The sequence below is a fragment of the Rhipicephalus sanguineus genome, chromosome 2, assembly GCF_013339695.2.
Source record: "Rhipicephalus sanguineus isolate Rsan-2018 chromosome 2, BIME_Rsan_1.4, whole genome shotgun sequence".
Lineage (NCBI taxonomy): Eukaryota > Metazoa > Arthropoda > Arachnida > Ixodida > Ixodidae > Rhipicephalus > Rhipicephalus sanguineus.
The window spans coordinates 12,963,010-12,975,851 of NC_051177.1; the positions used below are offsets into that span (position 1 = coordinate 12,963,010).

The window sequence follows — 12,842 nt, forward strand, 5'->3', positions numbered from 1 at the left end:
AATGTAATTTGTAAAACGTAAAGACTGCTTTACCATTGAATAAAACTTGGTTTTTCGCTATTAGTGTTTGTTCCCTCCAAACATAGTCGCGCTTCAATCGCAGCACCCATAACTCCCCTTGCTGGTGTCGTTGGCAATAGGTTCTGAACCATTTTTCGCCCGAAGCTTCGCGACCTATTTGAATCGACCTTGGTGAGACACTGAAGTATTTTCTTGAAATGGAACAATTTAATGCTGTCGCAATAATATGTTACATTTCGACAAAATATTGGACACAGCTCGATGCGTTGAACGCATGTTTAGTCTGCGACAACCTTGCAGTGCACAAAAATCGAAGTTCAGGGCGCAGGCAAGAAACTGTCCTCCGAGCTTCAGCTGCCACTCTCAGAGGCTATGCTTTTTAATATCACGATCTCGTGGTATTCAAAGCAATACCAAGGGGGCCTTAAGCTTTCCTCGCTGAGAAGAACAATGGCCTCAATATATGCGTGATTTAATTCAGTAGGCGACGCGCAATTTCAATGCCACTTTTTCGGCAGCAAGAATGACGTCACGGCCGCCATGTTTTAAACAATATTTTTAGTTTACATGTTAGCCGCATTAGCCGTTTTTAACGGTATTGGCGCTGTTGTCGCGGTTATCGCTTTTGGCGGGCTGCTTATGTTTATGTCGTTGTTGTAGTTGCCGTGTCTTCTGTCCACGCTCCATGCTGCGTCAGGCTAGTGAAAGAAACCCACGTGACCGGTATGGCAAATTGAGGTGCCATCTGTTGACTGGGATCAGAGTTAAAATCTGCGTTCCGTCTCTTTCCTCCCAACTCTCTTCAACCCCCTCTCTGGCGGGATCAACTCCCTTTCCTGCGGGAGGCGCGCTCAGGCGCGCTTTCCGCCGCCTTGCTGGCGCCGCCGACTTTGAAATCCGTTAGAAAGTTTCGTGTCTGGCGTTGGTGAGGCGTGCGTTAGCCGTCGTCGCTCGTCCGTTTCATGATGCTCGCTCGCTGTGTGCTTGTGCGACGCGATGTTTTACGACTCGCGCTGTTCGTGCATAGTGCTTTGTTGCTTGAATACTTCCAGAACAAGTCCCGGAATATATGTGCCGGCCCCCAAAAGAACGACAGGTGAGCGTGCCCTTTGACAGACAGACAACGAACTTTGAGTCGCGGTTTTCATTGTGTCAATTTGAATTCACGTCCATACCGAGTAGCTGTTCTCTGCAGTGGGGCTACAGTTACTGTTTTCAAAAATGACTGATTTGAAAAGGGCAGGATGCTGCGTTTAAATCGTTATACGAACAAGCAGCCAATGCAAAGTAACTATAGTTACAGGTTTACAACTCTCACAGAACCGCGTGCTTGAGTGTGTGCTTTGCATTTGTCTCCGGTTAATTACTCCCCATCGCCTATAACCACGTTTGTGAGACATTAGGTAGATGTATGAAAACTTATGCTGCTCTGAGACGAACAAACGAGTTCACTTTTGCACGAATCGACGGCGCTCTTTATCTGATTGAAACTTGCCCTTTTCTTTAGGGCGTATTTCGGAACGCAACACAGCTGATCGGTGCGCCCAGAGAAAAGCTGAAGAATTGCAGAATCGGCGCACTTCAAGAAGAGATGCCATGAACGTCCGATATCAGCCGTTCATTTTCTCCGCGTTTATCATCACTAGTTATATGAAAATCAACGTTTTTGGAAATGTAGTCAATAAAGTGCGGCCAATATTAGTTGTGTTATATGTGGAGTTCATTTTGACATCTTTAAAATGGTCGTTACATTATTATTCTACTTTTAGGTATTTCAACTGCTTTCATTGTTTTTGCATTTCAGGAATGTTCAATTTTGTTAGTTATGATAATTTTGTGCAATATCGTGCGCATATATCAGAAGCTGTTCTGCACTTTTGTCAGTATAAATATTGTGTTTTTGAATATGTGCCCTAGTGTTATGTTCTGTTTTTTTTTTCCACTGTTCTTTAAATTCTTAACATTGCCGAGAACTTTCGTGTTGTTTAGTGATCATGAACACGTGTATGTTAATATCCTGAGCCTGTATCGCACCACATTTGATAGAATGTTGATTTTCGGAAACGAGGAGAATAAAAAGAGACCAAAGATATTTTGTGTTGTGAGTGCAATTCATTCTTTTGCGTTCTGGCACATGCTGCACGACTGCAGTGTTTGCAGAATGCCTGATTGCAAATTGCGCACATTCAAACGCGCAACGAACGCGCGGCGCAGCACGCGCAGCGGATGCAAAAAAAAAAAAGAAAAAAAAAAACGCCCGGCGCGCTGCACGGCGCAGCACGCGGAGGAGGGGCGAGGGGGTCATAAAAGAAAGGGACAGGGAGCCCACGCACGCAAACAAAACAAAAAGAGAAAAACCCGGCGCGCACGAGGGTGCTAGGAGAGGAGGCGCGGCTGGTGTTAGTGTTGCCATGACGACGCATACCGTGTGCGCCGCCATTCTGCCGTTCGAGTCTTTGAATCCCAGCCGCCAGGATATTAACTGAAGGGACGTTTGGCGCTGCCAGCGCTGACGTCATGAATTAAGGCATCCTATGGGAGGTATACGGAGTAACCTCCCCCTGGCTGCGTTATGAGCACAGTGTTCATAGCCAACTTACACTGACTGCATGTACCTCGAGGAAATGTGTACGTATGTTTACCGTGTGTCTGACGGCGGTTTTCGTTTTGTTTGTGTCAGTGACGCTCCGGGTAAACTTGAGCTGTTACCTTGCCGCATTGTTTGGACATGCGTTTTCTTTGTGCATTTAGGGACTAGACATTCTGATGACATTCATTTCTCTTGCCTCATCCACTCTCTTGATATAACAGAGAGAGCGGGACACGCAGAAAGTATTGCGCTCATTCCAGCGCTTCAATTAAGTCTCGAAACGTGGTTCGCATGAGTGGGTTTCGCGTATTTTTAGGTTTTCTTGATTGTACTCCTGTCTGCAACGTTCTTGTGCAACGAAGTGCAGGGCCTGTGCCTTCGCTTCGCCTCACAACATGCGTATATATAGGCCCCGTTCTGTACTCGATATATTCGACATATTGGCTACCCGCTATAGTTTATGCTAGTCTTGATGTCTCTTTACGCGTTGGGTCATCTGTAGATAATGGGCTGTAGTGTGTTTGCCCGTTTCAGATATGATTTTAAGGCGTCTGGTTAGCTCGCTTGTGTACGACGCCGTCGGAACTTTACCGTAACGGTGGTAGTCCTGTAGTTTGAATTCGATTGCTCACACGTTTATGAAACTTAAGTGATTGCTCGAAAGATGGGTGTCGATCTCGGCTGTGGCGGTCGCATTTCGATGGAGGCGAAATGCTGCAAGTTTGTGTACTGTGCGATGTCAGTGCACGTTAACCCCAGGTGGTCGAAATTTCCGGAGCCCTCCACTGTGACGTGCCTTGGTTTTGGCACGTAAATCCTCGGAAATTTTTCATTAAGTAATTGATTATTGTGACGAAAAAGGCGAGGCGAGGTCGTTCACTTCGGAAGACAGCCATATATGAGAAGGTAGCGTTTTGGGTTTGTTCGCAGGGCCTGCGCAGCAGCCTGAGGCATCATGTTCCAGAACACGTCATTGTGAGTTTTGGAAGGTGGTTTTTACCTTGGACGCTTATGACCAAACAGGACCTACTGAGGAATGCCACTCAGTTCTAATATGAAAGTGGGTAAATTTTTATGCTCCATTTTACAGGGCTTAGACGTCCTGAGCAACAAATAGTTGCAATATCGAATTTGCTCAGCGTCTGAAAGAGCATTGTAACTTTGTTATATGAGTACTACCATATCTAGGATGCCCTCTGCCATCTTTTTGAAAGGGAAATGTGCAAGTGCATGGCAGGGGGCCTCATCTGACTCATGTATGGCAGAGCTAAATTTGAAGGTGTTGTTGTGCTTGCAAAAACACCATGTAAAATGTTGTTTCTAGTTCCAAATTTAACTTGTAGCATGCTTTAAACAAGAACAAGATTATTCAGTTTAGCATAGACATACTGTATCGCAGTTTCATAAATGGTTAAAGCAGTGATTGTGACGGGCAGCATGAATGCTCTATCAGATTACACTCTGCGCACATACATATCAACAAAGAAGGGAATGTGCCAGATTGTCTGCAGGCAGGTACGTTTGCCATAGCTTATGTTTACCACCATAGTATTATGTTCTGGAAAGCGTATTTTGGGATATGCACATCTGTCTGCTTCCAGTTTGCCTAATTTCAATTTTCACAGATTATTATTAAGTTTCTCATTTTGTGCACTTTGCATGAAAACTTTGATTAGTTCTTGTATGGTTAGATACAATGTGACAGTAATTCAGACCTTCTCCTTTTACATTTTGCAATGTTACTGTTGGACATGCTTGAAGTTTACATTGCACAAGAAACATGCCTACAACAGTTCTTTCAAACTTTCAGACCCAACTATAAGCAAAATATGATTTACAACACATGTGGGCAGCATGGAGAAAAGTTTTGTCATATTGCAAGTTATACTATGAGATAGAGATATGGAAGGATGTTGTGTAGAGGTAATACCTAAATTATCTATCAGTTCTGCCTCAATAATTTCATAGGTCAGATTGCTGCTGCTCTTGTTAAGAATTATAAAGGCTAAGTAAACAGGAATATGTGAGACAATGCAGCACAAAGCTCACTTGCACAACGAAACACCAGCCAGTTAGTTGACTGTGCAGAGTCAGCTGTCTATAAAATGCATTGGACACTATGCTAATGTATGCAGAAGGTCTCCAACTGATTGCTTCTAAGAACACTAGAATAGCACGGCAGTAGCTGCATTAAGGGTTTGTTGATGCACGCTGTAATAAGTAAAAACAATGAAAGCATTGCGGAACCAAATTAGCTTTATCGAGTCTGTACAATTTTTAGCAAGTACAGCAGTTGACTGACGTACAAAATTATTGAGCTTGAATTGATCAATTTGGGTGATACCTGTGTGTAAATACAGTTACAGTCTCTTTCTCCCAACAAGCTTTCGCACCTGTGATTTCACATGAATTCTAGATCACGCAAGCTGCGCATGCGTGATCTAGAATATCTATTGCATGTATTTTTGTGCACTCTTAAGCTTCTTAATTGCCACCAGCGTGTTTCATGTTTTCTGCTTGTCCTTGTCTTGTGTGCGTTGTGGTTCAGTGACTGTGTAGGTGCTTTACTAAAAAGAGCAAACTTGCGTAATGCAGGCATAGGACGTCTCTTATTACAGAAATATGTATTCTGCTATCTTTAAACTGTGCAGGGTGAATCGGAAAAACTACCATGGTGGATACTGGAAAAGGTGGTGGATATAGTGGAAATAATGCTGGGTATGATGGAAATCATGGTGTTATAGTGTACAGTGGTGGGTGGCAAGGTGTACGTTAGCTGGGTAAGGTGGAAAGGATGGTGGACGATGGTGGAGAGTAGCAGCAAAATACTGGGTAGGGGTAGCAGACAGCGCCCACTATGGCGCGAATGGTGGAAAGCAGCGAGGGAATGGTGGGTGAGGAAAATGATGGTGTACCATGCTGCACCATGCTGGAGAAGCTGCACCAAACACCGTCATTATACTCGAAAGCAGTGGCAACTATGGTGAGTATAATGTGAAATATTATTGCAGTGCAAATGAACAGCATTTTGGGCGAGTTGGTAATGCCTAATGGAGCAACGTAAAACTCAATAGACAGGATCGAACTTGTTTTGTATTTGTAATACACCCCTTGTGAGCATGCGTTTTCTTTATTTCTTATTGACTGACAGGAAATAAATCTACATTTTTGTGGTGAGTGGTCGAGCCCTTTGAGCTTTCGTTTTCAATGCTACATTTGTTTGCAGTCCACCTGTTGTACTGATCGCGAAAAAATGCTCAAGAGTGTATTGCTTAATTATTATTAAATTTTAATACGATTTTCCTGGCTGAGAATATTGATTCGAGCACTAAGAAAACGCAGAATTAGTGATCACTGCATAGCAGTTAATTTTTGGACTTCCGTGGGATGTACCTACCCGAGACCACGCCTGTTGCGCTTTAACATTCGCGCTGAATTTGCTGCTCGTTCACATTTATTGCGATAGCAATTATATGGGCAGTCTCGACTGGAAAATGTCCGTCCCCGTCGCCGTCATGCACCGTATATGTATAAGTATGTATATATATATAAAAGCCCCAAAGAAAAATAATTCAGAAAAATGCTTCCGAAGCGCGGAATCGAACCAGGGACCTCTTGCTCCGCAGCGAGTGGCGCTATCCACTACGCCACGAAACGCAGATCCTCCACGTAGCTAACGGCGAGCGTTATATACATACCCTTTACCGCTGGACGGACTCAGAGACGGCAGGCGATAATAAGCGTTTCTTCATTACCAGCGAGATGGCGCTAGCAGTACGACGGGCGCATTTAAAAGTCGTCGTCGAGCTCGCTCGCTTCTTATATTTGCGCTGCGAGAACATTGCCCTTCCGTTGTCTGCTCGCGCGGTTTTCTCGCGGTGAGGGGAAGAGGAATGTTTCACGCTTTCACCGTGATGTCCGCGCTCATGTTACCGAGCGTACGAAAGTCACTCGAGCTGAAGGGACGCCGCTAAACGAACAAACAGAAGATGAGCGCGAACTATCAAGTGTCACAGCTCGACAGTTGAAGCACGCTAGTTTCCTTCGCTGCTTCGGCCGCCTTTGCAACAGGAATGCTGTTCAAACTGAGAGTATCCATTGGCGAGCCTCACTTCGTATAGCATTAATTTCTTGCTATCGCATTCATTGCTTCGCCCTTGCGGCGAAACTGTGACTTTTTTTAATGAAGGCTGGAAGTAAACATCAACACATGTGCGCTACGGATGTAAACGTTGAGAAAAAGGCCCGTGAAATGCATGCTGCAACCGAATCACCTCGCGTAAACAGATTGACAATGTACTGTATTGCAAAAACAATTTGCGGCTTGAGCAGAGAACCTCATTTCGACGGGTGCAAGGTGCAAAGCACAGCCGTATACTTAGATTTTGGCGCACGTAAAGAGCCCCAAGTGGTCGAAATTTCCGGAGCCCCCACACTAAGGCGTCTCTCAAGATCATATCGTGCTTTAGGGACGTCGTGAAACCCCAGCAGTTATTATTATCTGAGCCGAGCAGCTGCTTCCCAGCTACCTCCTCCTCGCTGCGAGTATGCGGCGACGCTGGTAGCGCCTTACAACCTCGCCTCCGAGATTGATGTCTACTGCCCGTCTCTGAGGCCGTGTTCGCCATAGGCGCTGTCTCAATGGCGGCGATGACGTCACGTCCGACAGCGTCGGAAGTGAAATTTGTTTAGGCCGTGGCCACTGGCGTCGCCGCTGTCGTCCTCCCAGATTTTTCTTTCCTGACATGGCGGCGCGCTGCATACAACGTGGTCATGGTGTGGTGATTGTGTTTGTGCTGATGCGGTTGATTTTTGTGCGTGCCCGTGCTTTGTGTTTTATGTTGCGGTCATTGACTTAGGCCGAACATCTTGAATCAGTATGATGCACGGTACACGGCGCCAGCTTGCCAAGTACGATTCCTTTGTTGGTGATCATCATCGATGAAGAGTGCCGGAATAGTTTCTCGCAACGCGCGCTGTGGCATGGAGAATCGACGTGACAGTTCGTGCACATGGGAACTCACCATATTGCCTCTAGACCGACGGATGCATGCAAACGGGGTGGTCAGCCAACGCCGACTCGTCACATCACCTGAAGACCGGCGGACGTCGCAACGTGTACGCTGCATGTTTTCTTGAGAAAGGTAGGTGGCTTTGAGTGCTACTCTGTGCACGTTATGCATTATTATTGCTGTATTTGTATTGCCAAGGGATATTGAATACGGTGGTGCTGAATGTCTTTGCAGTTGTGTTGAAGCTGCTCCCGCCCGACGTTTGAGAACAGCTTAATCGCTACTGTTACAAAGTGCTTGGATATGTGAGACGGGCGCACTACCCGCCGTAAAACTGAAAGCGTAGATGAAAGTTTCGACAGAAAGGCGCTCGTCTTACACAGGTATTTAACAATCGTCACTGAATTTGTAATAACCAAACTAAAACAGTTATTGCTACTGCCACCGGGTTGTGCTGTGACTGGGAATAGGTGAGGCGCGATAAGTTGCATTTGGTGATGCAATAAACAACACTGATTATGCTAGCACCCTTGTGCACTCATAAGTTTTTACGTCGGAAATAACGGGCATTTGTTCAGAATTCGCCCCTGAAGGACGATATAATGTGGTAGGTGGGCTTCTGGGGAAGGCGGAATGGGGTGGGGGTTCGGCACTGCAGCGATAGCGTCAACTGCCGGTTGTGTATCCCCGTTGTCTGGCCGCCGGCATCGTCCAATGTGGATTTCTTTTGCCGCTGCAACGTTTGAAAGTTATAGGCTGTGGTTTCGGTTTTTTTTTTCTCTTGCTCAACGCGGGCTAGCGAATCGCGCGTTCATTTTGCGAGGGGTAGGTAATTTGCCGCGAGAACTGACCCACTTGTGGTTTTAATAAGATTTATTTCAAGGGCAACCATCACGTGAACGCTGCCGACCTGTTGCGAGGGCAAGTAATTGTCCCCGCACGGAATGCCGGCACTATTTCACTTACGGCAACTCGCGAAAAAAATAATATAACAGCCGGTAGTACCTCACCAGCTGTAGTGATTTGTAGTACAATTTTACTCTATTAATTAAAAAGTCTCTTAGTCGTAAGTTCAGCAGACACGTATAAACTGCGCGAAGACGAGCGAAGCGCAGAGAACACACACACCGTGCGCTTCGTGTGTGTCTGTTTATTTCTGTTTTCTAACATGTTGTCTTCGCCCAGTTTAAAGGTGTCTGCTGTATCTATGAACCAACTAGCCCAACAACATGCCATACTTGCAACAAGGAGTCACTATAGTATCTATTTATGTGTATGAAAGGAGCAGCGTAAGACGCATCAATATATTGATTACTAAACAAATCATTTATATTTTTTAATGGTGCTTTTTAAATATTTTTCAGGTTGCTTGGAGAAATGCATCTCTCTTAGCCGCTTCAATTATAGCCACCGAGGAACTACCGTGATGTAGTGGTGAGGGTTTTCTACAAGGGTTTTCTGCAGAAGCTGCTCGTCGAGGCAAAGGAGGAAGCATAACGCCAAGAAATGTAGAAAAGGGAATAAACTTATTCACTGAGCCAGTCTGTTTTTTGCTTACTGCAAACATGGTATTATGGTGCCTGTTTTGCCTGATAACACATTTGGAACCAAAGTTGAGAGTTACCAATTGGTTTTCTGTGGTTAACCTGTATGCCTTGTGTAACAGGCAAATATATTTTGAAATATAACTGAAATAGCATTGAAAGGGGAATAGTTCATTGACAAATATGCCCGCCATCTCCGTACCTGCCACCTACCTTGTACACAGCATAATTTTTACCCACCAAGGCTACCGTCCACCATCTGCCCACCTAAACTACTGTCCACTATCCACCCACCTTGTCCACCATCCACCACCGTCCACCATCCACCCACTACATTAATCCACTATAATGGTGGATGGTGGTTTCCACCATGACCACCATTTGACTTTTTCCAATAGGGGATGGTCACTGCTCCATGAACTCTCGGTCACCTGTGAGCGCGAGCACCTGCAGTGACTGAGTTGCGTCGATCATAGAGGGAATCGCCACAAGTAGCATCGTCGGATGGAGCACAGACTGCCATATCCACTGACCATGCACGCCGAATTTCGTCGTGGGCATCTTGTCTACTGGAATCTCGCAAAAGCTCTCTAGCATCTTTGGATGCCTTAAACAGCAGCAAGTGAGTATCACAGCGGAGTAAAATCCAGCGTGTGAACATAAAGAAGCACATCCATGCACCGCACACCATGAGACCTTAGTATTTCATCTTATGGAAACTAGCAAGCATTCACAAAGAGCTGCACCTGCAGTGAGTGACTGTCATTGCAACATGAACTGATACCTTAATGTCAGCTGGTGTTTTTGCAAAACATTTGTGATTTGTCGTTACACAAAGGATGCCATATTAATTCAAGTGACCACAACATAACCAGTTCATTTCAGTCTGTGCTTCCTTCATTCTACCTAAGACCTTTGAGAATTGATAGTTATGACATTGAGGCTTAGGTAAACGCCCACCTTAGTGGGCCAAGTCAGTGTTTTTCTCCTTTTGCACATTTCTCGTGTCGCATTTTTACATTGTGCATTGTGAATTGTTCCCTATTTTACTTAATATGTCACACCGATATGTCAGTACAGTGAATGTTCTTACTGGCCGTGGCAGTCGCACTTTTGATGGAGGTGAAAATGCTGGAGGCCACTGTACTGTGTGATGTCGGTGCACATTAAAGAACCTCTGATGTCTGAAATATCTGGAGCCCTCCATTACGGAATGCCTTATAATCATCGGGATTTTGGCACGTAACGCCCAGAAATTAATATAGTATGAAGGTTCTTACTGGTCTCTCTGGGTTCAGTGAATTTTTGGAGTAGCTGCCAACCTTGTGAGATCATAGAAATAATTTTAGTCACGCTCTGTAGCTTCTTAGTCAACCCTGTTCAAATGTAAAGTGTTTTTTAAGCAATACGGATCAATTATAAAAATTGTGACAGTTGCACTCGTGTCGTTATTGCACATGAACTCCATGTCTTGATGGATGGAAATACTTTTCAGAAGCGAAAATTATATTGATGCGACTGATTAACGAAAAGTCACTAATTACCTTTTTAATTATTCTGTTCATGGCAGTCTTTGATATTAGAAACTTGTAGTGCGGCTCAATTTATGGCATACGTTTTTTTTAGAAATCGCGAAAGTTGCACGTAGTTAGATATTCATCATCGAATTTTAAGGGTGAAATCGAAACTGATTGCGCCCGGCGCACAGGAAACGTTCTGTTGCATAAGACCGGAACTACACGTGACAAGGAAGCTTCAACTTTCCCTCATTTCCACAATTGAATGACATTATTCTTATTTGTGATCATCTCCATGTGATGGAACGCGTTTACTTGTGCGAACAAGGGCTAGAGGAAGCCATACGTAATCTCCACGCTCGTGAGGCCACGTGCTCCCGTGTTGCAAGTAATATTGAGCGCGGCTGTACATGATTAAGTTTTTTATGTACTGGCTCGATGAAGCTAAAGATGTATACTTGTATACCAGATGCTACTCTTTCTATGTATTTGTTGGGCCACGTCAGTACAGAGAGACACTTCTGTTCAGTGTTGTACTCGTCTTCAGTATTCACTTGTGCATCTTTTTCTTTAGCATCAAGTTTTCTTAACATGGCTGTTATTACAAGTATTTTGTGAATCAAGAGAGCCTTGTTCTGAAGACACACTAAGAACCAGTTTTGTTTTGTAAATTTCCGTTACAAGTAGGACTATTGTAAATCAGTGGTCATCCTCATTGAAAACAAGCCAACTTATGTTAGCAAATGTGTGCCTGTATATCATGTAAAGGTGTCTATTTATAGGGTAAATGTTGTTTGCGGGCAGCTATCAGCCACCACCATTTGCTGAAAAGCGTTAAATGCTACTGTCTACTACCTTTTACATGTGATAGCGTTTATGAAGAATAAACTGAGTACTAATACCTCCTACGGTTTATTGTACCTATAACTTTACACAACTATTACAGATTAGTAAATGATAGCGCCCACTGAGTTCTAAGAGCTTACATTAGCAGCTCATGCAAGTATATATAGATTGCGTTATTTGCAAATGTAAGCTTTTAGAACTCTGTGGGCACACCATTTACTAATTGAAATTCCAGGGGAAGGCCACGTACAGTAAGTAGCTAGCGCATCTCCACAGTACGTCACATATGCATGGGGGCGACGTAAATCTGACCTTATTACCAAGTACAGGATGTTGATAGCATGTTACTAATATCCAGGTGCGACATGTGGTCAACGTTTTTTCAACGTGATTCGGGCGGCCGATTGTTGGTTGTGGCAACGTTGATTCTTGGTAAAATTGATAAAAAAGATCGTCTGATGGATATGTCTAAGGTTCCGCCAAGAACATCTTTTGGACGTTGATGGGATATATGTGGTTTACTGGGAAAGTACTTGTATCTCAACAAGAACAACAACAACGGTAGGGGCTGGTCTCGTGCCCGTACGCCGCTTCTCCAGGTCCTGGCGTAGCTCCCCGCACAGCCATCGCTCAATGTCCTTCGTCAGCCGGCACCACAGTTGAAACAATTTATCGGTCATTGCAAAAGCATCGCGGTACTCGCGGAATTCTCTTTCTTCCTGCAGCTCCAGCCACTACACGACAAAGGGCAGCGCCATTTATCTTCGCTTATTTAGCGTTCTCTTGCGGCGAGAACCGCAACTTCGAACAAGCGAAATTAAATAACAACCTTTTATTTTTACAAGCAAGCTTTACTTACAACACTTTATAATATTACTGACCGAAAACGTGCTTGTAAAGTAACTCACGGAATGACATCGACGCATACGTATGTGAGGCTGCACATCGAACAAGCAACTCAATTTACAACAATATGGCGGCCATTTCATCGTTATCACATTTTAAACTGCAAATTTGGCAGGATGCAACGTCACGCAACGTCATATTGACGCTACAAAGAGTGAGGTCCTGTGACGTAATGGTCGCCATCAGTGCAATGTCCAATCGTGTTGCAGACAAGGCGGCTCTTCGTCAAGCGAGCAGTAGTTTCGATAAACCGCAAGTTGACCGTAGGCACAGCTTAGTACCATATTTCGGTTTCGTTGTTCAACCCAAACCTTTATTTCTACATGACAGAGTACGGCGAAGCGTTACTTCGAAAAAAATTAACTATTTTTTGTCACGTTACGTCATCGCGGATTGCTGCGTCGTA

At 44.5% G+C, this 12,842-nt stretch overlaps 1 long non-coding RNA gene across 1 annotated transcript; it reads left to right on the plus strand.

Annotated features, from left to right (window-relative positions):
* The first annotated feature begins 2,585 nt into the window (after positions 1-2,585).
* On the plus strand, positions 2,586-9,858 carry LOC125757099 (uncharacterized). The gene is made up of 3 exons (XR_007415050.1): positions 2,586-2,649; positions 3,542-3,675; positions 9,566-9,858. It is a non-coding gene; the product is annotated as an uncharacterized LOC125757099 (long non-coding RNA).
* Positions 9,859-12,842: the final 2,984 nt, after the last annotated feature.